Source organism: Helicoverpa armigera, chromosome 13 (assembly GCF_030705265.1).
Source record: "Helicoverpa armigera isolate CAAS_96S chromosome 13, ASM3070526v1, whole genome shotgun sequence".
NCBI lineage: Eukaryota > Metazoa > Arthropoda > Insecta > Lepidoptera > Noctuidae > Helicoverpa > Helicoverpa armigera.
In genome coordinates this window covers 8,549,771-8,577,715 of record NC_087132.1, presented here as the reverse complement: position 1 = coordinate 8,577,715, position 27,945 = coordinate 8,549,771, and the positions used below count along the sequence as shown (strand labels likewise).

The 27,945-nt window shown below is 36.9% G+C and overlaps 1 protein-coding gene across 5 annotated transcripts in view; it reads left to right on the top strand.

Moving 5' to 3' along the window:
• Cad86c (Cadherin 86C) overlaps positions 1-27,945 on the top strand; it is a 103,354-nt gene that overhangs the window by 49,692 nt on the left and 25,717 nt on the right. The window lies entirely within an intron of this gene.

Genomic DNA, 27,945 nt, shown 5'->3' with positions numbered 1-27,945 from the left:
AAGAAATCTCAGATAAATTTGTAATCACGAAGGTGTTGATGTCATTACCAGACGAATATAAACATTTCATTTCGGCCTGGGAGTCGGCGCCGGATGACAAACAAACGTTTGAAAATTTAGTGGCCAGACTACTGATTGAAGAAGAGCGAGTAAAGGAAAGGAACGAAGGAGCACAGCAAGCAACACCGTCTGCATTCTTTGTGAAGAATAAAGGTCCAGGATCGTCAAGAGGTTTCAAATTTGGTAAAAGCGGACAGTATAATACCGAAAGTAAAAGCAACAATAAAACTAACAGTGAAGGGAACATGAGTAATAATAATAACTGTTTTTATTGTGGGAAGTTCGGACATTTTAAAGCTCAGTGTCGGTTTCGAAAACAAAGAATGTCAAGAAGTGAAAATAAAACGAATAGTAATGCGTTCGTGGTGTCTAATCTGTCGCATCAAATGCAAAAATCTAAGTGGCTGGTGGATTCTGGTGCCACTGAACATATGTGTAGAGACCGTGCATTGTTTACATCATTCTCAAATACTTCGCCAAAACCTGTTATCATCGGTAATGGAGCAGTGATAAATGCGATTGGTTATGGACAGATAACAGTTCAAGTGTCAAACGGGAATGAATGGATTGACACAGTCATAGACAATGTCTTGTATGTTCCTGAACTAAAAACGAACCTGTTTTCGGTAAATCGCGCCACAGACAAAGGTTATGTTGTAGTGACAGATGACAGTTCATGCAAATTTTACAAGTCAAATAAAATTTGCGCTGTTGCGGAAAGAATTGGAAATTCTTTTTACTTGAATTTACGCTATAATAGTAATGGTGAAACTGCGAGTACTGCAGAACTAGCGTGGAACGATTTAAACGAGTGGCACAGAAGATTGGCGCACCAAAACTTTACCTATGTCAAAGATATCTTGCGGAAAAACAACATTGTGGTTAAACAAACGTCCAACCCGATGTGTGAGAGTTGCTTGGTCGGGAAAATTCATAGATTGCCATTCAATAGAAGCGAATTCAAGAGTACCAGGACATGTGAGTTAATTCATGTTGATACATGCGGTCCCATGGAGGAACCGTCAGTTGGTGGGTCAAGGTACTTTGTTTTGCTAACAGATGACTATTCGAATTTCAGAAGTGTGTATTTTGTGAAGACAAAAGATAGGATTAAGTATATAATTGAGGATTTTATAAATAAAGCCGAGAATAATACTGGAAACAAGGTGAAGACAGTCAGAAGTGATAACAGCCTGGAATTTGTGAACAGGTATGTGAAGGAAATGTTTACAAGACGTGGAATAACACACCAAACTACAGTACCATACACTCCAGAGCAAAATGGAAAGGCAGAGAGAGAAAATAGAACATTGGTGGAAGCGGCCAGGACAATGATACATGAGAGAAATTTACCAAAGAAATTATGGGCCGAAGCCATAAATACTGCAGTGTTCGTGTTGAACAGGACTGGGAAGAGTCACGAGGATGGGCGATCTCCATATGAGGTATGGACTGGAAAAACATATAATATCATGGAGTTGAGAGCTTTTGGTACAGAAGTATATGTACACATACCAAAAGAGAAGAGACTGAAGTGGGATCCGAAAGGAGAGAGGGGATTGATGGTCGGATATGAGGAGAATGTGAAAGGTTACCGTATTTACTATCCTGAAAAGAATGTAGTAGAAACAAAAAGGGACATTGTATTCTTACAGCAAGAAGAGAAGGAGAAACCTCTAGTGAAGAAAGGTGAAGGGCAAACTGTGGTGTCCTTGGACCTTGAAGAGGACACAGGGCAGGAGAATAGTCCCGATATTGATGAGGTAACAACCCACAACCACAACGAGGTAGAGACATCCCACATGAGTAGTGACTTAGCAGACAACTCTGAAGATGACAGTGACTACTTGCCATGCAGTGAAGAAGAACAGTTATTGGAAGATATTGTTTTACCTGTAGAAAGGAGCAAGCGTGAGCGTAAAAAAACTGACTTCTACAAGTGTAATAACGTAAAATTAGAGCAAAGTGAGTGTGATCCCATCACATATAGAGAGGCCATGAGCCGAAGTGATGCTAGTGAGTGGAGTGCAGCTATTGCCAGGGAACTTCAGACTCTGAGTGACAACAATACCTGGGAACTGTGTAAATTACCTGTAGGTGCTAAGCCTATAAGCAGCAAATGGGTTTTTAAAATAAAAAATGTAAATAATGTCAAAGGGTATAAGGCTAGGCTTGTTGCTAGGGGGTTTGAACAACAAGATATAATTAATTTAAGTGACATTTATGCTCCAGTTGCTAAGCTAGCAACTTTTAGATTGTTTGTAGTAATTGCAACAAAATATACTTTACCTATACACCAGATGGATGTCACTGGAGCTTTTCTATATGGTAATATTAAAGAAAATGTATATGTAAGGTTACCAGAAGGGGCATACTCAGGAGAAAATAATATTGTAAAGTTAAACAAGTCACTGTACGGGTTGAAAAGTTCACCTAAAGCTTGGAATATTAAAGTTGACTCTGTATTAATTAGAGATGGTTTTATAAGGTCTAAATGTGATCCATGTTTATATAAGAAGTATAGTGGTAAAGATAAAATATTTTTGTTAATATATGTAGACGATTTGTTAATTTTTGGAAGTAATGAAAGTGAGGTCACTAACCTAAAAACAATGTTAAGTAAAGAATTTAAAATGAAAGATTTAGGGCTAGTTTCAGAATTTCTAGGAATACATATAAACCAAAACTTAGAAAGGGTATAACTACATTGTCACAAAGAAAGTACTTAGAAAATGTATTAAAAAGATTTAATATGGAAGATTGTAAACCTATGTTGACACCCTTGGATAGTAATTTGAATACTAAAATGTTTGATTCAAATACTAATTGTGATATAGACATTGAAAGAGTCTGTAGGCAAATTATTGGCTGTCTTATGTATGCTGTCTCAGGCACTAGGCCTGATCTGTGTTTTGCAGTTTCCCTACTAAGTAGATATCAGAAATGTGCTAATAGTGCATTACTTAGTTCACTTAAGAGAGTATTGCGTTATGTGAAGCATACATTAGATTATAAAATAGTATATAAGTGTGATGATAGTGTATTACAAGGCTATTGTGATGCAGATTGGGGAGGTGATCAGAGGGACAGAAAGTCCACCTCTGGCTATTTGTTTACTTTTGCAAATTGTTTGGTTATGTGGTGTTCAAAGAAGCAATCTTCTGTAAGTTTGTCTTCAACTGAAGCCGAATATGTTTCTATGAGTATGGCAGCAAGTGAAGCGTGCTGGCTTGTTAATTTATTGCATGATTTTGATGTTCAGAATGATAGCCCTGTTAAGTTGTATTGTGACAATCAGGGAGCTATTTTGAATGCAAGTACAGACTCACTGAAACGTCTTAAACATGTTGACATTAGATACCACTTTGTTAAAGATTTGATCAAAAATAATAAAATTGATATTCAGTATATTAATACTTGTGAACAATTGGCAGACATGCTAACAAAGTCGTTAAGTAAGGAGTTGTTAATTAAGTTTTTAACACAATGCAATGTCAAGTGGTAAGCTAAGAAGTAGAGATGTTTATTTGGTAATGTTTTAAGTTTTGTTTTAATGTTAATGTTATTTGTTTAAAATGTATAAACATTGAGAAGGGGTGTTATGAATATGGCAATGTTTATTTAAATGTTTAAGTTGGCTACATGTTGTTAATATGTCAATGTTGGTATAAGCTCTCTCCCGTTCTACTATTCTAAAAGGCAACACGTTGTACAAATTATATTTTCAAATAAAAGACAAGTTAGTCCACCGAACAAGTCCTGTTTAATTTCAAAAACATCAAATTAGTCGATTGTTCAATATGAATAGAATGCTTTACAACTGGTCAAAAGTTGTTTATTACTGACCAAATATTGTTTACAGCTGATCAAACTATGTAAATAGTTTACAATGTAAAATTATGGGTTTAGTGATTGCACACGAGATACTCTGTTAGGCACACGAGATTCAGAATTTCAGTCAGTTCAATTCAAGGATTAAATAACTCTAAATCCTTGATAACAATATAAATAAAACTTTTTTTTTATTATTCAACATAATATGTTACTGAGCAAAGGGTAACCAAATTCTAGTAACTAACTAAACAGTCTAGTATGTAACATACATAGTCCCGTATAACACTTTATAAATTGTGTACCTACACAAATGTAGCAAAAATTCCAAATAATAAAACTAAAATAATGTAGCTTACTCTATAATAAATAAACACAATCTTAATGACAATAAACTTGACTTATCTTCGCTCATAATAAATACACCTTCATACACATAATTAGACATAATTAATACTCATGAATATTAAGCAAGAGCTACACAACTAATTGTAATCACCCCGGAAACTTTCAAAGCTATGTCGTGTCTCTTTTAATTAATTGTTTAGACGCATCATTAATGTCATAGAGGTTTATTAACAAGCACTCTATAGTCTATACATTGAAGATTTCTGACATAAAGTACACTTGAATGAATGTAATTGTTTGAAAGTTTTCAAAACATTGTTTTTGAGAATGCCACAGGCTACAATAAATATACTTGACTTGTCATTTATTTACTCTTTCTGAAATACACACAAAAGCTTCTAAACAACTATAAAATCCTTTTGCTAATACTGCTTGCGATCCACAAAATAATGATAACAAGCTTCAATAAGGTCCTACATCTTTAAATGGACTATGAATTTGCATGTCTAACTCCTTATAAATCGATTCACATATTATATTATACTCATATGTAAGTACGGTCTCATTACTAACAAGCAAGCATTTGTTCGAAGCATGTCGAACTCATTGGCTTGCATCATACCAGTTGTCAGCGACAAACGACAAACGTTGTCGACGAAAGCAGACCACGTCCTGTGCCCTATATGTACCCTCGACTAACATGACTCGATTAGCGAATCGAATAGAATAACAATCGATTTGGAATCCGATATGAAAATTCTTTGCGTTTCGGAATGTCGCTCTCTGCTCTAATATACTCGGGTAAGCAGAGAAAATTAATCTTGGAAGGAATGAAAATAAAAGCAATTCCTTTCTTTCTTTGTAAGGCGATGGTCTTTTATGTGTGTATTCTTTTTAAGATAGGTTCTTTGCAATACAACACTTTAATACCAGCGAAGAATTCAAAAGCCTATCTGTAATTTCGATACAATTTTATTGTTTTATAGCGGCTGGCAGGAGCTGGATGCGAGCAGCCGAAAATCGATCTCAGTGGCGTGCACTTGGAGAGGCCTATGTCCAGCAGTGGACTGTTATAGGCTGATGATGATGATGATGATGATAGAAAAGGACACTTTTATTCAAAGAAGTGTTCCGTATTGAGTATTCTGTTACGAAGTTAGTAAAACACATCAAGAGTAAAGTTATTTTTTTTTGTCATGAATTCAATAACTGATATCCCCCATATCATATTGTGAAAACAATACCGTTGGTAGAATTGAGTTATCCAAAACAGACCAGAGTATCTCAAGACATTACTGCCAAATCTTAGTCATTAGCAATTTAACATGACCATTACAAGCTCAAATCTCAAATAGTCGTCAAGTCAAATAAATTACTCACTAATCCAAATGTTAGACCACGTATCTTATCAGGGACAACCGTCAATACATAATGGTTACTAACTAAACATTTATTCTCAGGGACTCAAGTTCCGAGTAATCTAATCCTAAGGACACTTAAAACGTATTCTTATCGCCTCTCATAGCGCCGTGTCAGTCCATTTCCTATTGTCAGACATTTCTGACAATGGCTGGAGTTTGACAAGGGCCCGCTGACGTAATTATACGTGAGTTAATTAGTCGCTCATTGAGTCGGTATTACTGTGCAGTCATTGCGGATAATAGCCGGTCGGACAGACTCGCGCCCTCTCTACGAGCCACGTCGATCGAAGGTTCGATAGTTGAGTCAACGGATTAAAGCTGATTTCTGTTTCACAATAACGTCTCTTGCGATCATGCTAGATTTTGTCAATTTCTAAGAGAAACTTGGGTCTATTGAAATTATTTGAGATTTTAGCGTCATTTCCAACAGTATGTGCCAATTTAACTAAGATAATATGGTAATTGTGTGCTTAATAGTGTTTTGAGGTACTGAGAATAAGCACGAATCGTACGATTTGCCAAATTCGCAATTAACACAAAAAATGCAATGTACAAAAATGCAATTATAATGTTTCGCTACACTTCACGAGCTTCCTAGCACGCAATGGTAAATAGCATAAATCATCAAATTACCACAACTTCACGGGTTCTCTGAAAAAACCGGACATTCCACCAAATTTTCTGAACCAGCCAGTTGGCCTTTAACTTCTTGAAAATATTTAACGAATTCCACGTACCTGAAAGCCGGAAAAATGTTCCGATTGTAGTTTTATTATTTGAAAGTGCATACCTCCATAATTTATGTAAAGTGTAGTTTTCGAAATCGAGATTTACAGCGTTGGTTTAATTGTTAATCTATTAATGAGTTTCCAAAGTATCGAGCGTTGGGACCACACAGAGTGTGAATTATTTCACGAGGTGGTCACGATCTATCAGATTACTCGGATATACACCGATATTGTTTTATCGGAGTCACTTTACGGATGTACGATAGATTGCCTTTGATAAGAATGCCTGTGTGCATTGCATTTACGAAACATCCGGTGAATGGGCAGTCCACATCGCTGTGGGCAGACACTGCATTGAATTTGATGAAATAATGCACTAACTGTAGCATTGCCACCAATAAATAATAATAGAAAGCAATGATTTACGTGTATTGCGTCTTTTATCGGTATACCAGATTGAAAATACGAATAGTGGATTGATTTAATAGCTCAGATGTAGACTTGTTGAACGTACGGTTATGGTACTACTGCCGCTGTATGTTTATTTAATGGCGTGGCTTATGGGAAGTTGATTTAGGACAACGCACATATTATCTGATGTATCTATAATGCAGTCATACGTGGGTTTATTACCAACTAAACTCGGTAGATCGACGTAAGAACTCAATTCTCAGAGCCGGTTTACTTAATCTGTACTTAATATTTCGTATTAGCTAGAGTATTAACCTACCTTTTGTTTAACTGCATTTAGGAATAAACAATAGATTCCAAAATATCGAACAATGAACAATGATACCGAATCGAAAACCACACCAACTAAATTGCAACCATAACACAACAAATGCCATTCTAGCGATTATTAAACCTACGTCCACATACTTTACTGCTAATATGTTCGCTTAACATTCATTCGATGCTCATGCCAAACATGAGGCTGATTATGCAGCATGAATGAAATACTATGGAGTCCACTGAGTACACAATATTCATGCACGCATCATATTTGTCACCTGCAACGGTGAATATGAATGGAGCGTAACGTTCGAAGCTCTGAGAACTGAATGTTTAGCATCAATTATCACATTGGCTATAGTTCCACGAAAAAGTACAGATAGGGCATCGACCTTGGTGATTGGCTTTTTTTGTCGAACCATGTGCATTGGTGTGAATGAAGTATGTGCAATGTATACCTTTTTTGTTTGTGCTCTTGCATTCCAGAATAAATTATAGTATGCTAATAGACTTGTAGGAACTTTAATAACTCTTGTAAGCAGTCTTAAAGTCAGAAGCTAAATTAGAACACCCATAATATATTTCCCATGAAGAGTTTCTTTTTATTTTCTTCCTGAATGTGAGAAATATTCTTTCTTGTAGATGGTTTAAGGGCAGAAAGCTATTTTCGAGCATTCTTTAGTTGATAAATTCAAAATCTAATCTAATATCTACAAATTAACCTCGAAATGCTAATTTTCAAATTAACTGTTGACCACCGTTAATTTAAGAATTTAAATGAACTCTTAAACCAACAGTTGAATGAAATAGTGATTTCCTTAATTTACATACAAAGAAAAACAGACCACCTATGTAGCTTCCGTTAGTTTTATCTCTTCAAACTATTTCATCGGTGTTGAAACGGTAATATATCAATAAGTCACAAATAACAATTTATTGGTCCACCGAGGTTAGTTACTAGTACATTATGTAATATATGAGGTAACCTTTAACACGTTTGTAAATATATACCTGTCATAGTTCTCAAATGAACAGATTTATGACGAAAAAAAAACTAGAATACATGACCTGCATTCCGGTCAAATAGCTATAAATTATATTTGAGAATTCTGACACACGTTCGTACCTATATATCATTTAATTCCAGATACTAGACAACTGTTGAGTCTTAAAATAAAATCTAGACACACGGCAGTGTGTCCGCCAAGTTCGAGCAAAAAAGGCGACACACCGGCCGTGGGTTATATTACACGAACCATTTCAGGCCAAATTCAACCCCCCTGTAACTCAAAATCTATTTTATTTACGCATATCAAATTTCTAGTATCTGTTGAGACCCCCTCACTTATCTAAAATACAAAATTTCATTAATATACCTATTGTAGGTCTTGAGATATTGACGTCAGAAAATCGCTATTTTTACTATACACTCACTGACTGATTCACTGACTCACTCATCAAAAACCTAGACCACTTCCAATGGTCGTATTGACTTGAAATTTGGCATGGAGGTAGGTCTTTATGTCAAGGTAAAGGGAAAAATCTGAAAATGGCCAAGTGTGAGTCGGTTTCAAAATAATGAAGGTGTTTTATACCCGGTGTAAATTTATACCCCTAAGGAACTAAAACGAACTAAATTTATCTATATTTATATAATATATCTTCGAATGGTACAAAGGTTTGTATTTAGTCAAAGTAAAGTAAAAATCTGAAAACGGCCAAGTGTGAATCACTTTCGAAAATAACGAATGTGTAACTTTGATCCACGAACATAATATATGATAACATGTCATGTCAGTCAGTTGGTAAATCTAGTCATAGTTAATCTAGTTCATTTCTTTGTAAGAAACATAGTGCATATTAAAAAATCTAAAAGATAGTATAAATGAGACATTTCTTTAACTAACTTCATCATAAGAAAAAAATAAAATAAACAACCTTACAAAAATAAATGAAATCCCACCCAAAACAAAAATGTGAAAGACTGCCAAGTTCGATAATATGGGAATGCTTCGCCTATAAAAGAAGTGAGATCTGAATAAGTACCAAGTTCCATACACATACCTCAGTTAAAAATAGTTACTTTTTAATGATGATTACTTGGCAAGTTTTAATAGAAAATTAAATACTTGATTCATTGCGTTTAGTAGGTTTATAACAAGGTGTATGAAAACTTGCCAAGTAACATCATTAAAAAGTAACTATTTTTAACACGTTCGCGTGAGCAATCTCATTTTTAAATGTTGGTACTGTGGCGCACCTTTTTCGCACACAAAATTAAACCAAGTCTTAAGACGTCCCGCCGTTATACGTAGTCTTATAATCTGTGTTATGTGGCGCAACGTTATTTCACGTCCGACGTCTATAAACGTTGTCGCCACCACATAGGTCTGACATGGTCCGTCAAAATAAATATGACAATCTAGAGGCCGTCGTACGACGTTGGGCCTTTTCATACTTATATCAATACGACGTTGTAAGACGTTGCTTACGCGAACGTGTTAACTGAGGTATGTGTATGGAACTTGGTACTTATTCAGATCTCACTTCTTTTATAGGCGAAGCATTCCCATATTATCGAACTTGGCAGTCTTTCACATTTTTGTTTTGGGTGGTATTATTTAACAACAGTGTAATTATTATATTATATGCACATTGCAACATCTGCAACCTTCCTAGCTCTTGCAATGGCTATATTAAAATCATCTTGTATAATTCTTGGCTTTGGCCAAAACCAGCCAGCGAGTTTTTTTTTCTAGAATTGTAATTTTTTACTATATCAATCAAAATAAAACAAAAATCTTGAAGACTGAGAACAGAAGCAATCTAGTAGCTTCGCGTGATGTTACGTGTAGAAAAGAGAGCTCAATTTCTACACATGCGTAGATCAATAAGATTATTAATTAAGACCGCACGACTTGTTAATTGAACATACATACTCGTATTAATAAAACCAACTATAGAATCAATTCATTCATATGTTACGCAATAGAAAACGAAAAGTCTATGGCGAAACCTGTCAGTAGGTACTCAGACTACTCAGTAGTTTTAAGATCAAAGAAACAAATTATATAAGGCCGGCTACACGTTCGTCATTGTCTTACTGACCGGTTCGTGTACCAGCAGCAATTATAATGAAATACTGGCTTACCAGTCATAGATAAGGTTTATATCGACCAGTTTTATGGAGGTTTTTTGATGTCCAAGAATCCGGATATTGATGTGAGGTTTTGAACTACCAGTTACTAAATCCCTACTTATAATTATAACTCTGCCCGAAAGTCCTACTTTCACGCCAAAACAACTAAACCTATTTAAATGAAATAAGGTACACAGATATTTTAAAATCTGAGAACGGACATAAGCTACATATCTGAGTATGAAAAGAGTTCCTTCGGAACATGAGTGGAGCCGCAAGAAATAGGTAGCTACTTTTAATAAATCGGAAGACATTTAAATCTTAGAACCAGACCTATATTTGCTACATTCGCCCCTCTTCAAACCACACACAACTCTCCTTCTAACTTCAAATAAATTTCAGGTTTAAGTATTTGAGTTCCCATCAACTATTAGTACACGTCCCAGAACGAGGATATTATACAACCCAAGTACTTGTGGTACAAGTGATTCCAACACAATAGTCCAATGGATTAGGATTTGAGCCTTACAACAGAACACAATGCAGATGCTTACATGACAGCTTTTGGCACGTAACGGCTTTGCAGATTGATTTTAGTATGCAGTTGCGACCCATAATATACCGGCTTTAAGATAGGAACGTAGGTATACATTATAAGTAGGTAGTACCTAATATCTCCAACAGGACAAGTTGCTTATGTTTCTGGTCTTCTGGTACTAAAAGGTTGTAGATAACAGGAATAGAAGACTGAACCAGCGCTCATGACGACGATGGCAACATTTTCGCTGAATTGGTGTTGTTTTGATTAATTGCTTACATTTCTGATATCCTGGTAAAGCCGGTTCTATATACGTCAACGGGAATAAAATGATTGTTATTTGACATGTTATACTTTCATGTTCTCACGTGAGATCAAATTACAGTGTCTGTGTTAATTACTGTCTATTACATAAATTAAATTAGTGCTTAATTAAATCAAATTAAGCTTAACTGGTTGGAAACAGTCCACTCGAAATATTGTGCATTGAATGATGAACGTGTGAACAACACAGTTACTCGATAAGAACCTTTTTCAAAACATTTTTGTAAAAATACATATAACATTTTGTTTACAAGAAGTGTAACTCACTTCGATTAATTTCTGTCGGCCGTCAATCGCATAGTCGTTGGCAGAAGCTTACTCAAACCCGTTTCCTTCTGTTGAATAACAATTCACACGAGGATAAGCAATTGATACTCAATATACATCATCACAAGATCCAATAATATGATACGAAGTGACTGTAAATAATGATTGCTACAATGTAAACAAAGAAAACGTGGCCAGCCAATAACCAGCTCCGAATTATGTAAGATCGGAGAAGGAATCGAATTTATTCGATCGAAATAGATTGTTTCTATCGCATTGTTAGAAACAATTGAACATGCAGACATGCAATCATCACTCCGCGACCCGTCTTGCCATTAATCAAAGAAACTGGGACAGATTCTAAGGGCCTTACTACAAAAACTTTAAACCCTGTTTTACACTTGTCTAATAAAATTTTGGCTGCAAAATGAACCATATGTCAACGTCATAATTTGTCATTTTTTTAGACAAGGCATAAACTGACGTTTAAAAGTTTTTGTGGTAAGACGGTATTAGTTTATTCGCAAAGATTGCTGCACTGATGAAATGAGTTATCAAATAGCAAATTATAAGAAAATGAATATAAAATTACTCAATAATGTGATTAGACTGGATAGTTTGCGACGGGAAAATAAAACTGCAATAGTATGATGTAATCAGATGCTCGTGTATGGAAAATATCAGTAAAAGTTTTTCATACAAAGTAATTGTGAAATTTTTTTTTGCTCTCATGTAGGTATACCTAAATTTTCTTACAACACAACACTAAGTACAAAGAAGTACCTACTGCGTCCAAACTCTGGCCACTCAAATAAAGTGAAAGACACAATTTTCAATTATTTTTAATTTTTCATCGTTTTTAATATACCTACCTGATTTTAAATCAAACTAATGAAAACATCAGTGTTACCTACTATTATTTTAAGCTGCATACTAATAATACGGAATTTTATAATCATAGAACATTTGTAGAAACACGAAGGTTCAATTAGTATACATCTCCATTAGTAGATAACATTGACACAAAATGAAAAATCATTAGAGCCATACATCAAGATAATTTATATTGCAAGTGTTATAGAGTTATTACGGAATAGTTAGGAAACAACTGTGAATTAAACTTACTTACTATTGTACCATTATAAACACCCGGCTGTGACAACTAAGTACTGAATTGGTTCTTGATGAATTTACGGCGTAAATTATTACTTAATCAGTCTTTCAAGTAACACTTAGCAAAGTTAATATCCGGCCATCAAGAACAAACAATGAGTCTATTCATAAAATGCACAATAAAGTCGATAAAAGATTATTTACTTTAGTACTTTATCGCTTCACATACATATGGCTACAAATCTCAGCCGTCCCATTACTTACGAGGCTCGAGCACTACTGCACTATAAAATATTTTTAACATCCGATGTATCTCCTGATAAATCACAACTCCATCTGTATCATATACTATGTGAGCGTTACATAGCTCACGCGAACCTTATTTATTAGGAGCCCTTGCCAAAGGAAAAATATTTCAAATTGCACATCTACAAAGAATTCAGTGGCAAAGATAAACGTGTGCAAAGGAATGTCGCTGACGTTGCCGCTGCCAGGATAAAACTCGGCGAAATTGCGAATATTTTGAATTTCAAATAATGTCTACGAATGGTTGGTATTCAGAAATAACTATGTTTGTGCCCTTCGGGTGTATACGGGTGACTTATGCGGCAACTATTGCACGAACTTTCCTAATGCTTTCTTTACTTATCCCGGCGCTTGCCACGATGTGTAGCCGCGCAGATAGTGGTCATTCTTCAACGCATAAATTACAGATCTCTCGCGGAAACTTCGCGCCATCACGCTCGCCCCGGGCAACTACACAAACACACAGATAATGCGCTCAAATCAACTGTAGGCAATAATTCATGGCGCAGTTTAAAATTCACGTTTGCACATTATAGCACGCAATGCAATAACGAGTCGCCTGATGTGCCTGATGGCTTGGTTTCACACGCGAACCGAAACCATGTGGCCATTGGGAGCAACACAGATAAAACATAAATAAAATCCGTCCAAACATCTAGCTGAATGCCTCTTTGCCGTTAATTTAGATGCAGTTTCCTTATATGGTCCTTTCTAGATTTAAAGCTCTCTGGCAAAATTCATAACTGTACATAAATTACGTTTTACACAGCTCAAGTCGACACGCAACTGCATTTATCTGTAGTTTTCCAATAAACAACGTATTATTGAAGGTCTCATATTTGCTAATAGTTCCGATAGACTTGTTATTCTGGGCACGCAGCTAACAAAGCGCGGGCGCAGACGAGATAACCGGCCGATAGTCCTCCGCGCACCAGTTACGCATGCTCAATGATAACTGTAAGACGAGATACCATAAACTTTTCTCATGCTACATGATTTTTCATTAAACTGCTGTATTATGCTGTGTTGGGCAAGGTTTAGAAAGGCAAGGTCCGTTTCCGCTAACATTGTTTGAGTTCACTTATCAATTTCCCACAAATCGACAGTCACGAATTCACATGCAGGCAGATCGGGATCTGGACTTTGGCAAAAAATGGTCTGTCGTGCAAGAGTAAAACATGTCTTTGATATTCCTTTGTCGCCGATAAGCGATGATAATTTGGGCTCGAGTTGTTCTCCATAAATAAATATATGCCAGGGCGCCGTATAATTGTGGTCTGAAAAGTAAATCTTTATTTATGCCCCTTATTCTGTCGTCACAGCATCTCCAGCAATGCTCAGTGTACCGTCATTACTCAGATATTTATTGCGTTAGCTTGTTCCGCAAACGCTCCCTGCGAGACATCGTCGCGTCGTTTATGTTAATTTATTCGCATTTCAATGAGACGCCTGTAAAATGGCATTATGCATTATCATGTCTTATTTTTGTATTTATGTACTGATGTAACGGCGTTTAACGTTTTTATCTGAATCGTGTTTATTGAATAGGGTGGTTACTGTACTTGTTACATTGTTGCGTTGGCTGAGATAAGTGGTAACACCGCATGCCTTGCCAAGGGTTGCAAATACTATTGAATGCCGAGAAACTGTTATCAAACCGTGAAAGTTGGTCCATTCATTCCTACACAGGTTTGACGTTCGCCCCAATTTCATAACCGTGCGACGTAAAATTCAAACCTGAATACAAATAGAGCTTTATTTTTTCATCATGTGACTTATCAGTGGAATCAACGACTCATGTGTTTGGATAATGTCACGGAGGGGGATTGACGGTATAAACAGCAGTTTATTTGCTCAACCCACATTACACCGTCGCATGAATTCGTAATGAAAGTATTACTTAGAAATTTGGATCACCTAAATGTTGGTATGGCCATGAGTCAGCGTTGATAGCTTACTTAGTACTTAGATGTTTACGTATAGACCGGCCGTCGAGACAGTGCAGCGATGTGTGAAAACTAGTTGAAGGCTATTGGGAAACTTAACATAATACCTACATAAAGACCGCCTTTTGCCTATAAACAGTTCTAAAGCTTTGCACATTAAAGTCGCACATTTTATAGATACTTCAGAAACACAATAGCTGTTTGAGTTGCAATAATTTTAATAGCACGCTTTGTCAATGTTGGTTACGGATGTTAACTTTATGAAACTCAAAAGGGTTAATAACCCTGCTAACAAACTTTTTTAATTAATGTTAGACGTGGAACTATTATTCATTTCTCATGTAGAATTAACAGGACGTTTCTCCAAGAAAAATGGTCTATTCTTTCTTAACCCAAAACTGCCACTTCTCTTCCATTAACATACCGGATACTACACCCACATAAACGTTCTTTGTAACGAACAGATCATGTTTCATAACTTTTAGTACTAATTTGGAATATCGTTGTGCATTAACTTTCATCAAAAACTCCCACTTTCGTACGGAAAGAACCTATAAAAAGGTCTCAAAGATCAAGAGATACTGCACATAAAATGATTATGACTCATGACTGCAGTTGTTAGAATTACATCAACATCGTTATTTAACCATTTAAAGTATAAAAAGTGGTCGATAATTAACTGACAGTTACGTCAATATGGTACATATGCGGTCGATTTTCTGTGAGTCGTCATATTGAACGTTCGAATCCCACGATATTACGTAAACCATGTGGTTTACGTTACGGCATTTTTGTGTGTTGACCGTCCGTGTTTCACTTCGTACACACGCTCATTGTTCGACAAATATCAACAATCAGACTTCGTGTTAATGTGTAAAAGAAAGGGATTGTTTTTCTTTGCGGTGTTCTTTCATTCATTTATGTTTACAGTAAGAATGATTTAGTAAGAAAAATAAATAGTTTCTTTGAGACTTTGCCTCTAGATTCTAATGAATGGATTTACTCCACGGTTGATGATGATTAAGAATATAAGGTAAGTACTAAAATAAGTAAAACATTACCGGCTCAATACAGTCGAAACAGTACAGGCATCATAGCCTTTACATAATGCATAAGTTATGTTAATACTTACAACAACAAACAACGATCATAATGTTTATGAACGGATTTAGTATCTTCATTATCCTATGACCTGGCCAACATTACCCAAGCCGTATGTAAACATGACGGGCGGTCCTCAGCCGAAGCCAATAAAGCATAATTAATAACTCGAAAGTTTGTGGTTCATTGCGATAGCGTTACCTAACCGCGGTTCACTGGAGAACAATACTGCCCACCATTAACCAACGGACTTAAATGATTAGCTTCTGACATAAGGCGGTCATACCGAGACTCTTGCCTTGTCAGTGCAAATGAACAATAGTGACGCAGGTACATTTGGCAGACGATCGCTCTAAGAGATGAGGCAAGACTTTAAGCACCTTGAAGTAACACTGAAGCATGTCACGACTGTTCCGAATTAAAAATTAATGCCTTATCGAACTGGCCGACATTCTAAAACAACGGATAGTTTACTTTCAAACTGTACGGAACAGTGATGCCTTGTTAAAGACATAAAAACCTGCTGGTCGCCGTTCTGGATTCAATTTAGTAAGTGATCCGATCTGGGATCATTAATAATGTCGTAACGGGTGAAATGGTTGCAACAGTTACCTCCTTGTTGTGTGGTTCACTTCAGTAAAACGGCCTTTGTGCGATTTGCAGGCGTGAGTCGGGTTTGTCGAGATGGATCGCTGTCTATTCATCTTGCTTGTATCTTAAATTAATATCAATTTTATAAGCCCTTTAGCATATTTATAGTTTTTTACTGTCCCTTTGGTAGGTACACCATTATTGATCAAATTTGTTACATTTGTTCTCATTAAAATCTGTCCAAAATCTTTTCAAGAAAATTGCAATCAGCAGCTACTCTAGTGGTTTTTATAACCAACAATAACACCGTAGTTTTCACTTTTAGAGGTTAAATATTACTTGAACTACGAGTAGCTTACTCAGTGGAATGGAAAGTGGAAGAAAAAATAATTATAATCTGATTCCGTTTAGCGTCTGAGGCTCGGGTAAGCGCCTTACTCGCTCCCACTTGACCGCAATATGCCGTTGTAGGGATTTACGGCGTACTTAGAAATTCTTTGTAAAATATTGTATTTTTTTCTTGGTTTTTAATTTTATTTGTGGTCTCTAATAAAGAAGGTTGGTTGACTTTTATTTTGTAGCGTTGACATGTAATCATTTCAGTACCAGTGAGGCATAAAGTAAAAAAAATAATTAAAAGCAGAAGAAAACTCACTACCTAATAATTTCGAATTTCTTGAAATGTGAATTGTGTGTTTTCTAGTAAAATAATGAATTATCAAAACGATTAATTATCATACCGAGTTGAAACCATATAATTGGAAATTCAACACTCTTTTCTACGAATAACAATATAGGTAGCCAAGAAAATATAATAGGAAGAGACTTCCTAACCCACTTTTGTCCCAAGAAGCTATAACAAACACAGCGCAACAAAGACACCGCTAACTACGTACCTTCATCACTTTGCGGTGACACCGTCTATAAGTGTCTCCTTACTAAACCCAATCCATTTACTAATAGCATTAAAATGGATTCCACCACAAAGGTTTCTCCTTTAAATCTGTTACACCAAATCGTTTAAATTTGAATAAGCCGACTAAGGGATTATTAGCTTTTAACTAACTTTAAATGTCACCATAGTCGAGACAGCAAAGCTACTGAGTGTTTACAAAGTTCTATTATTTGTCGCAAACACGAAATGGATTTATATTCAATTGTTTTACAGTCGCCTTTTAGTGAAATATTCATTTAACCTTGTAAATATTAGGGGTTAAAGTATGAAATTGCCGTTTTATTCTAGTAGGTTTTAGAATTTTCGCAGTATCCATCTTTCACATTTCTTAATGTTTCACATTTTTAAAAGAAGAACATCACAGAAACCATGTGAAAAAAGTTTCATTCGAAAACCTCAAACCATGAAGACTCTATGGTAATTCTAAAACCTACTAGAATAAAGCGGCAATTTCATACTTTAACCCCTATTATTTGCAAGTTTTGAAAGCAAAAGTCTGGTGATGAAAAACTCAATAATTATTACCAAGTCCAGAATATTGACAAAACTTTCCAAAATTTAATCTCGATGGAAGAAAAAACTGGCTCAACAATTGATTAATTCAAGCTCTAGAATGGTCGGATATCAGTTAAATCTTTACGTTCACTCAGTCGGGTGTTACGGTTACCGTATTGTTATTAGACTTATTCGGCTATCTGTTTGTGCCATAAATAAAGTAGTTTGGCAAACAAGGGCATTAGGTGTCACTATAAATATGGAGGCTTAAGACAAAGTGGAGTCCCAAATCTGGATTGTACGTCAACAATTTTGGCTATGGCCTAGAAAGTTGTCATTACATCTTCCATTCTAATATAAGATTCAAATAGTGACACATTAATGGTTTTCCATGTAAAAGCATTAAGAGTTCCCAGTATAAATCAAGAGAGCCAGCTAACAGTGACACTGAGGAGACAAGAAGCTTTTACTAAAGTCCACTAAAAACCAAAATCAACAGTAAGATTCATACAATTCAAAGTAGGGAAGATAACACTCACAGCATCCGTCTACTAAGCTGATTTACTGGGGTCTTACAATGCTTGCCACAATAAAAGACCAAGTCTCCGCTTTAAAATAATTCAGACTTCAACTGCAAACGTGCTTTCTGTGAAGGCACTAGTGATTAAATATAACCCTTTTGAGATTTATAAGTGTTTATTTCAGGCATAGAGCGCTAGACTATAAGCCATCGGAATCTCGCCTTTGTGTCCGACCTTATAAATGTTGTTTGTAGGCAAACGTATTGTTACATGAGAAGGGAACCGGATGAAAAATTTATGGATATCTCACAAAGGATCGCATTACTGGGCTACAAGTTACAAATAGTGCAAATCATATTGTGCGTGTCCGCGCTAATGGCTCCTTCGACTGTGAATGCTGGAATATTCCAGCTTTGATGGAGGAAAGCGCTGTATTGTGTTCATTTACTTTATTTACATATGTTGTAATACACCATTAAGGCCGTTAATTTCGCATAGATAGTTATCAGCTGTATCATGTCGTTAGTGTCCACTATTGAAAATCCCATAGCCAACGTGCACACAAAGACAAGCTCTAGTTTACCAGCGAGTCATACGCCGTGCTCTGCGTAAATAATGTGCACCACCACTAATTATCCCAATATTTATTATAAACCAAAACAATGTCTATGAAAGTAAATTTCAAATGTCAGTCGCTAACGGTACAGTTAGGTGCTTATTATAATTCGTTGCGCATTCAACGCTGACTGCTATCGAACCTATTATATTCTTAACAAGAAACAAAGCTAGGACCGGATAAAAGTAAATGGTAGCCGCATAATTTGTCAATGATTACAAAGAGTTCAATCTGCGGCAAGGGCCTAGGACCATAAATCATAGGCGCAGTATTGTTGGCGGGCGGACATACGACAGATATTACGAAACTACAAGTTTGCCACAAAGCTCGGAACAAGGCTGCGGCTGAATGGCAGGCCCTAATTAACTGTCAAGTAATTCGACATTACAACCGTTCGGTCGATACCGTTTTAGAATTTTTCATGTTAACCTGCAATTAAACATCGCTTTTACTAGCGTGTAACCGACCAGTAATTACGAATAACTCGCTAGACCTTTGGCCGTTCACGCATAATCAAGCTGGTTCGGTCACAGTGATTAGTGTTTTGTCAGATAGTGCTCCCAGCAAACGTTACCGAGATCAGGCGAGATGTTGCGCAGGCGACGACGATCGGATCGCGTTCGCACGCATATTACGAGCTGGCTCGGCCGCGGGCGATACAGCGACCTAACAGTACAACGGCCCTCGTGATTAGACGCCCAACGATAGCGCCCATTGTCGGTACACGATCGGCTCTTGTACGTCTTGAAATTGCGGAAATGGACACGGCTAGCACCCACTACACGCTAGCGGGACATTTCAATTGCAGTCCCCTGCCTTCGGGCAGTGTAACACATGGGATAGATTCGGCGAGGCCAATTTATAAAGCCCTTTGGCGATTCAGTTATACCATGACTTGCCTTTGAATGTCTCATCCGACACCGTTATTCCCTAGTCAAACCGATTCGTTCACGATTTAATGCAAATGAGTTTTGTATAATATCAAATCCAATGAAATTGAATTCAAAATCCTATTTTCGAATATAATTTTTTTTTTTCAAAACCGGCTATATAAAAATAGATGAGTATGTCAGGTCTTTTTTATGGTTATCGAAATCAGGCTGGCTCATTTCCTTTGGTAATTTATAACAATCCTATGCCCATTTGAGACCCTTCAACATCTTTAAATCGTTCAATGATCGTAAAGATGTGACGTGAACATATTAGTAAGCGTCAAACAGTTCTGGTTTACGAGGTGCTTAATGAGAAATGTCATCGAGTGGAGATACTCGTGACCAACAAAGGACCGCTCGAATCAGTTCAACTTTAGTTGTTCCGGCAGAATTTTGAAAGAATCTTTAAAATAAACACGATGGCTGACTATCACTTGCTTGTCGTTTAAGACAGGTATTTCAAAATTCAAACTCAGGAAATATTTAAAAGTGGAACGAGAATGTCTGTTAAGTTCATAAGTCTGTCGAACAGGATGGAGGTATTCAGTTAAGGCTCGGAGGAACAATCTAGGAAGGTAGGGGCCCGCGGTGGATGCTATTGCTCAATTGCCTCTCGGGAATGCCTCGCAATCGATACAGCTGGAAACGGCAATATCTCAATGCCGCCACTGAAATGCAATTTTGCTAGCTTTACTTTACCAATAAACTATCAATTATAATTATAAGTTCTGTAACTGACGTGATTTGGCAGTTAACTATCGATAAATTAATTCTTGACACAAATTCCTGGGCAATTATATCAAATTTATAAATAGACATAAACACCATCCATCGTCGGTTATTTTGAGATTTGAAGCCATAAACGATTTGTTTTCATTCCTGCCACTGCTCAGACCATTCTTTGATAGAAATAAAAATAAAACTAAAACATTTACACTCAGACGTGGTCAACAAAAAGTCCCACACCATCAGAAACAATCAATCTTCGGAGCACTGAAAGGAGCCTCAATCAAAACAGAATACGAAGAAGCAGAGGCCGGATAAAGGGCCCTATAAATCATAAAATCAAGCCTCCATTCAAAGCGGTTTATTTGGGCGAGAAGAAAAAAGGTTTGACCCTACGTTCCTTTGAGTATTGTTAACTGTCGAGACCCGAGGGTGCATCTCCAATTTGTCCTATATTCGAATAATAATCAAAGGCCCAATGTTATTTATGGGCTCATTAAAATTTCGATAATCACACGAGTTTTTATGCGTTAGAAATACACTTTTTTTCGAAGAATAACACGAGAGCTAGCCGGGTGTCGGAATGCAGTATCATTCGTTTCTTACGATGCGTAGGACGTTTTTAATTGGATATCATTTTTATTAAGTAAGTAATGACATTAACTTTAACTGTATCTACAACTTAAATTGTTACAAATCTAATAGCTATTAGAATGATTACGTAACGTTTGAGGTATATTCGTGTATAGTGTTGATGTTAACTGAGAACCGGATACTATTTACGGCCGAATTGGATTCCTATCAAAATGGGGTAAGTTTGAATTTAAACATTTATATGCAAGAGCAGTGCAGACGGTAACTCGACGTAATAAAGTTAATCATATCGTAAACGTCGCGACCACTTACAGGTCGTTGAAACCGTTTCCGAAGCGTCTAGCGTATCATCGAAGTAAATCACTTTGCCCTTAAATTTTCAATGAAAAAGGCGGGACGTAGGCAAAGTGGCGGGCTCTGGCGTGCATTGTTTTATTATGTGGTGTTATCAGCGACTCTTGCGCCGCTTCCGCGTCCTCGGGCCGTGCACACATTGCTAAGTCTACGCGATAACCCCCGTGTCACTGTGTTACGACCACAGCTCAACGTGATGACATAAAATGTCGCCTTGATTTCCGTGTTACGATGAAGTTTAAATGCGACATTTGTAGTCATTAAGGCCTTTTATGGACAGGAAAGTTAACCCGACTCTGGGATAACGTTTCCAATTTGTGAACACCTCGAACGTTAAGAATAATTCTATACACGTTGAGCAGCCGTAGAGAAATTTCTCCACAAAAAGTTTCGAAGTATTATGAAGCCCATAAACAAAATAAGATTTTGATCTCAGAGTAACCAATTTAACACGTCGTAATCTTCGATCGTGTCTGTACCCAATTTATTCGGCTAAAAGGCAATAAGTTGTCGTTAATCGCTATCGCCTATGCGCTGTGACAGTGGCGTGCTCGGGCGCACACTCGATTAACCTATGCTCCCGCGCCGATGGGGCACCGCCTGACCTTAGTCAATTACATTTTTGCCCCAAACAGGTATAGTGATTGATCTACTTCGAGTACACTGTAATGGAATTTGTTAAACCATGAACTTTATGTGTCCGTTTCAGGTAAAATGGTAACCTTTAAAAAGGGGGACAGAAAATAGACGACATACCTCTACATTTTTATCGTTGACACCATATGTGTAGCGTCTATAAAAAGCTAAATTAAATAGGTAGGTAAATGAATATACTTAGGGTCGTAAAACATACAATATTTCGGTCGTTACACCCAAACACCATAAAAAGAAAGACAATACATAACTTTGGGTTATTATTAGGACCCCAGTCCTAAATATAGAAATAGTTTGTACTAACTTTAACTCATGTGTCACGCTATTCTATTCCCCAAACTATTTCGCAAGCTCTCATGACTTCTAGTTTCTTTGAATAGAATAACAAAATAGAATAAACCTTTTATCATAACGTCGACACGAATATCTGAGTCTGAGCATATTTAGTTGAAAACTGTAAAGTTTATGATAAACCTGTGGGTCACTGCATATTCTTTGTTTCAATCTCATGCCTAAACCGTAGCGAGGGTCAGAGTGCGAGGTACCTACATCATTCTCAGAAGTGAACAGTTGTCCGTTATTCCGTGCGCTCCATATTGAGCCATAACCGAGATAGCTTTATGGTGATTTGATACCATTCGCTTCGAAATTGGCGTTTAGCGTTCACAAGTGTAAGTATTAAGTTCCGGAACGGAATGGAACGAATCGTCTAGCAGTCCCTTAATACGTTTGTTGTCAGTGCCAATTGCAATACGAACTTGCAGAGCATTCCGCGGAATGATTACGCTCAGCTACAATGGAAGTATAAATTTTCTAAATACATTTGCATGCAAGCTCTTATTAATATGCGCATTGTAATATTTTATTGCGAAGTTCATTAGACTTTTACGTGCGGCTACATGGAAATTAGACGATAAAGAAATTGGTTGCAGTCTGAATATATTCGCATAGGTTTTCTTAGAAAACACTATCACAAATTCTAATCAAATGAGCGGCTAGACAAACAGTGACATGACGGAACAGAGGTTAAACACCCAGACGCGAGGACGCGAGCTTGGCAAATAAAACGGCGATCCGCGCTCTGTCGGCGAGTCACGAATAAAAACACTCGATAGGGAATAACAATGAAGTGTTTACATGTAATATTCCACGTAACGACGTATCCGTCGGGGGAAACGATATTTGCGTTGCATAAATGCAAGACGAGGAACCCCGACCCTGACCGCAGGGCGTCGACCCTGCGCGTGACACTTCGATTCTCTATCGATCACGACCGCGGATCGCTCCATCGGTCCATCGACTCGATATTTTTGTGCGCATCTCTTATCTGATCGAGTTTCGATCGAGTTGGGTCCCGGACCACGAGCAAGCGTGACTGAGAGTTTTCCCGCGCACTGCCTGCCGAAACCAATCACAATAACTAACAGTTACCTTTTTGTATTGTTAGTACCGTAGGCATGTCGCGATACTATCGACGTATCGTAAACGTCACTATATTTGGTAATACACCTTGGACGACCTCAGAGGTTTCAATGCTTACGAACCTTCATGAACGATACATAAAGCAGCCTTTGAACTAGAAGAAGTGCTCATGAAGACGATAAAATAAAATTTCTTCATTTTTTATTCGTCGAGTAAATAAACTGCTATAACAAGACAACTTTATGTTACTTCGTGACTGGCTGATTATCTAAAATAGATACGTCGTATAAAAAGAGCCAATACATCATTTCTGACAACAATAGATTGCAATAATAACATTGATACTAATAAAAAAATACCTTACTTCAGTTTGGTGTCAAAGGTCGGAGATACGTAACAAGTTGAAATAGTGGCGCGACCAATTTTGAAGGCCTTATTATCGTAATTATTATGTAGGATCGTAATCATGATTTATTGCTTTTACTTCCTCACTTATTCGATTATAAGATATATTAATGTGTGTATGTGGAAATAGATTCTAAACTTTAAAAGCCTTAACGCCTACTCTAAATATGTAAGTTATTTCATAATCTTATGAGTAGATAACTGAATAAAAGATATAAGAAACCTCTAAAATTTTATTCTTATTCCTGTAAGTTTTTAAAAATCATGTTTCTAAGACGTTTCTAAAACTGAGAAAAGATAGAGAGGCGAGACTAAACATATCGCTTCATCTGCAGATGGTATCCTGCCTAAACTAAGTACCGACCGACGCGTGCGCAAGTTATGCGCTTCAACTCGCACACATCGTTCAGATACACTTTAGATACTAATCTATGCAATTTACTTTACATATTTTTATATAAAGTTTAGGGAAATGGTCTTTTACAAGATATTCACCGTATTTTTCCTATAGCATACCTACTGGTAATGAGCTTAATAAGGGTGTTATTTTCGGAATTATTTCTGCTACAAACTATGATTGCTATGTTCCAGTCTAAGAGCAAGAATGTCGTGCACACTTATGTGACATGGATACGCATTGGCAAAACTTCGGCCATATAGCTATCACCCTATCATTTTCCATCAAGGAGTCACTGACCTCTTTGGTGGCCAAAAAAAAAAGAAAAAGTTGCTCAAATTGAGATCAAGAAGTGTATGATTGCGCCTTATAAATAAGTAGTTTGCCATTAGTGCCAAAACCATTGTTGTTAGGACATAATGTAATATTAATGTGAAACATAATGATAATTCACACATACCAGTGGAGCTATAAATCCGAGTTGATTGCAGCTTAGCGTGCATTACACCGTTACGAACAATACGGCCGACGACATTTACACCGATACGCACAAGATGTACGTACAACGTCTATAACCGATACCGCCCACACAATCAACTCTTTCGACACTCAAATAAGCCATAAATTATAATTTTAAAACACGTCGAGTGCCGAGAGCATGCGTGCGTCCTATAATAAATGAACCCATTGCAACTTCATAAACATTTCACTGGCTCGTTGCCTCTAATGCGACCAATTGATAGATGAATGAGGCTCTGCTGGATACTTTTGGTTCTTGACAACTTCCTAGGATATAAGCTATTGCTGTACCTCGTGTTAAGGTCAAACAAACCCCTAAAGCCGTTAAAATGATGAGTTTCTATCATGCATCAACGTCGTCTTTGATGGCACCGATTATCGCGTCTGGTAAAATAAAACAAAAAACTATCACGCATAGTAACAATGAACATTATGGTACACCGGAACTAGTTCGCGATATCAAGTTAAAAAGCTAAGACTTTCTCATACACACTATAAAGTTTTATTGAGTTCATTGCAGACAAAGTATGCTAGTCATATTCAATAACAGCAATTTACAATCGTATGGGTGGCATTTAACGTAGCGATGGGTTTAGTACTAAAGCAAATATAAGTTGTATGGGAACAATGCCCCGGGCGGAGTGACCGACCGGCTCGCCTCTTGTCCATTGATTGTACCTTACGATGACAAGCTCACGGTATCGCAAATAAGTATTTATTGCAGCCACACAAGTGCTTCATGATGTGAAGCTTTGTTTGTGGAAGTGCCTGTAACGAGGCCCAGGATCGAGCCAAGCAAGTCGTTTGTGTTGTAACTTCGGACTTAAATTCATATTCAGGTCTTTGAAATGCATAGCTGCTGTCACCGAAGCGAATGGATTGAAATTGTTTGTTTGGCTATTCCTCGTTTTTATGTGACACTTTTGTTTCACATAGCTTTGTTACTTCCCTTACCAAGGGCGGTGAACCGTATTATATACGTATCTTCCTTACTTCAAAGCTTACTTTCAAATCAATAAACACATGATTTATCTATCAATTCTTCCTTTTCTTTCCCCCATAAACCTTCTGTAGATACATAAACTTCATCCCTGCTTCTCAGTCTATTCGCAGAGATTTGTACCAGTGTTTACGACCCCTGTATAGGTACTTCCTCGCTTCCTCGAGAACGAATGTGTTTTATGTTCGTTCGCGAAGCTTATGGCCGTAGCTACATTTGCTCCACCTCTATTACACTATAGAGTATTAAGAGATTTGTACCAAGGTTTGTGACCCCTATAAACTTCCTACGAAAAGAATGTATCTCCATTTACTGAATAACAGTGATCTCGAAGCCTATTACTATCGAATAAAGACATCTCGTTTACACTTGGTCGTACAAAGGAGTTGCAAAGTCATCGAACAAGTGCCGCTTTAGTTGTCGTGTGACGGTGTCGATACTAAAAAGGTACAATAATGCCCCACCAAATACGTTGGCTACACGATTATTAGCGGATCAAGGGTCAAAAGATTCCTATCGATAACCAGGCTAATCTTACAATCTCGATACTGTTAATAGCATTCGGCGATACAAAGGAACGCTGATTTAGTAAAATAAGAAGAATCTCTTTTGAATTTTGTTTTCGATATTCATTATTAGTCAGCACATTCAGTCGCTTTGTCGTTTTAGTTTCGTAATAGTTATGTTTGTGATGCGCTTCATAATTTTTTAGGTTAAGTTCGTCTTAAGTTTTTAATTCGCTTGAGTGTTATCAAATGTTTGTGTAACCTTCTTCCAATGTACGCTACTATCTACTTCGGCTACTGAATACAAATCACCATACAGAGATGTAATATTTCATCTAAAGAAAATCTTGTCCTCAATACAAATCATTACTTGACCACAAGTGCAATTACAAAACACTCGAGTTTAATATAAAATAACGAACACACAGCAATACAAATACAGTACAGAAATCATGTAAAATGGGCCGATGTAATTGTTGCCCTAAGGTCAACGTATGTACGGAGATAGCTCACGTCAGCTACTGCATACTAGTAGGGCGACCCGGGTTCGGCCGCGCATTCCTTCTTAGGCATAATAATACACATGACTTAGACGTAACGATCCGACTCGAACGCTCGTTAACTATTCTCGTAGATTCGTGTTTAGCTTACCTGCTCTGGTATTTCGTAATGTTATGTGGGAGTAATGTGTGCCTTTTATTTACGTGGAAGAGGCCTAATATGGTGTGAAAATATTTCTCATATTAAAGTCATAATAAAATAAACTTAAGCAAAGGGAGAAGCACCAAGCCTTAACCAATAAAATAAAAAATGATGAATTCAATATCACTTTTTGTCATACTTATCCACCACTTCGTCTGGTATTGTGAGGTCTCCCTTCCATTGTATGCCCCGGGTCTCGAAGTGGCAATTAAAGGATTATTTCGGATCAATGAGCACTAGCTTGAAGGGCCACTTATCCCAAAGTTTTAAAAGATCGGATTAGTTCCTTTCAACAGAAGACAGCAAAAAAAATACCAATGAGATAAAAACTGAATAAGAAGAAATCTACAATGTACTTTAATTTAAATTTATTATACTCAACGATCGTTTTTTTGCAGTTGCTATATCTTAGAACTGTTTATGCTTGCATTGATATCTCAAAAAATATTAAATTAAAGCGTCTTGTAATTAATTCAGGATTGACTGGACAGCTCCCTGTTAAAAATACGTTCACACGACATGAAACAATAAACAAAAAAACTTAAAAGCTTTTACTATCCAATAAACGTAAAGGCTTCCACAGCCTATAACAATACGTCAAAGATGACACCCAAGAAAAAAAAAACTAGAAATTGAATCGTGAAATTCCCGACAGTGATGGAATTATATTATGGTAATAAGTATGATTGAACATCCGGTACC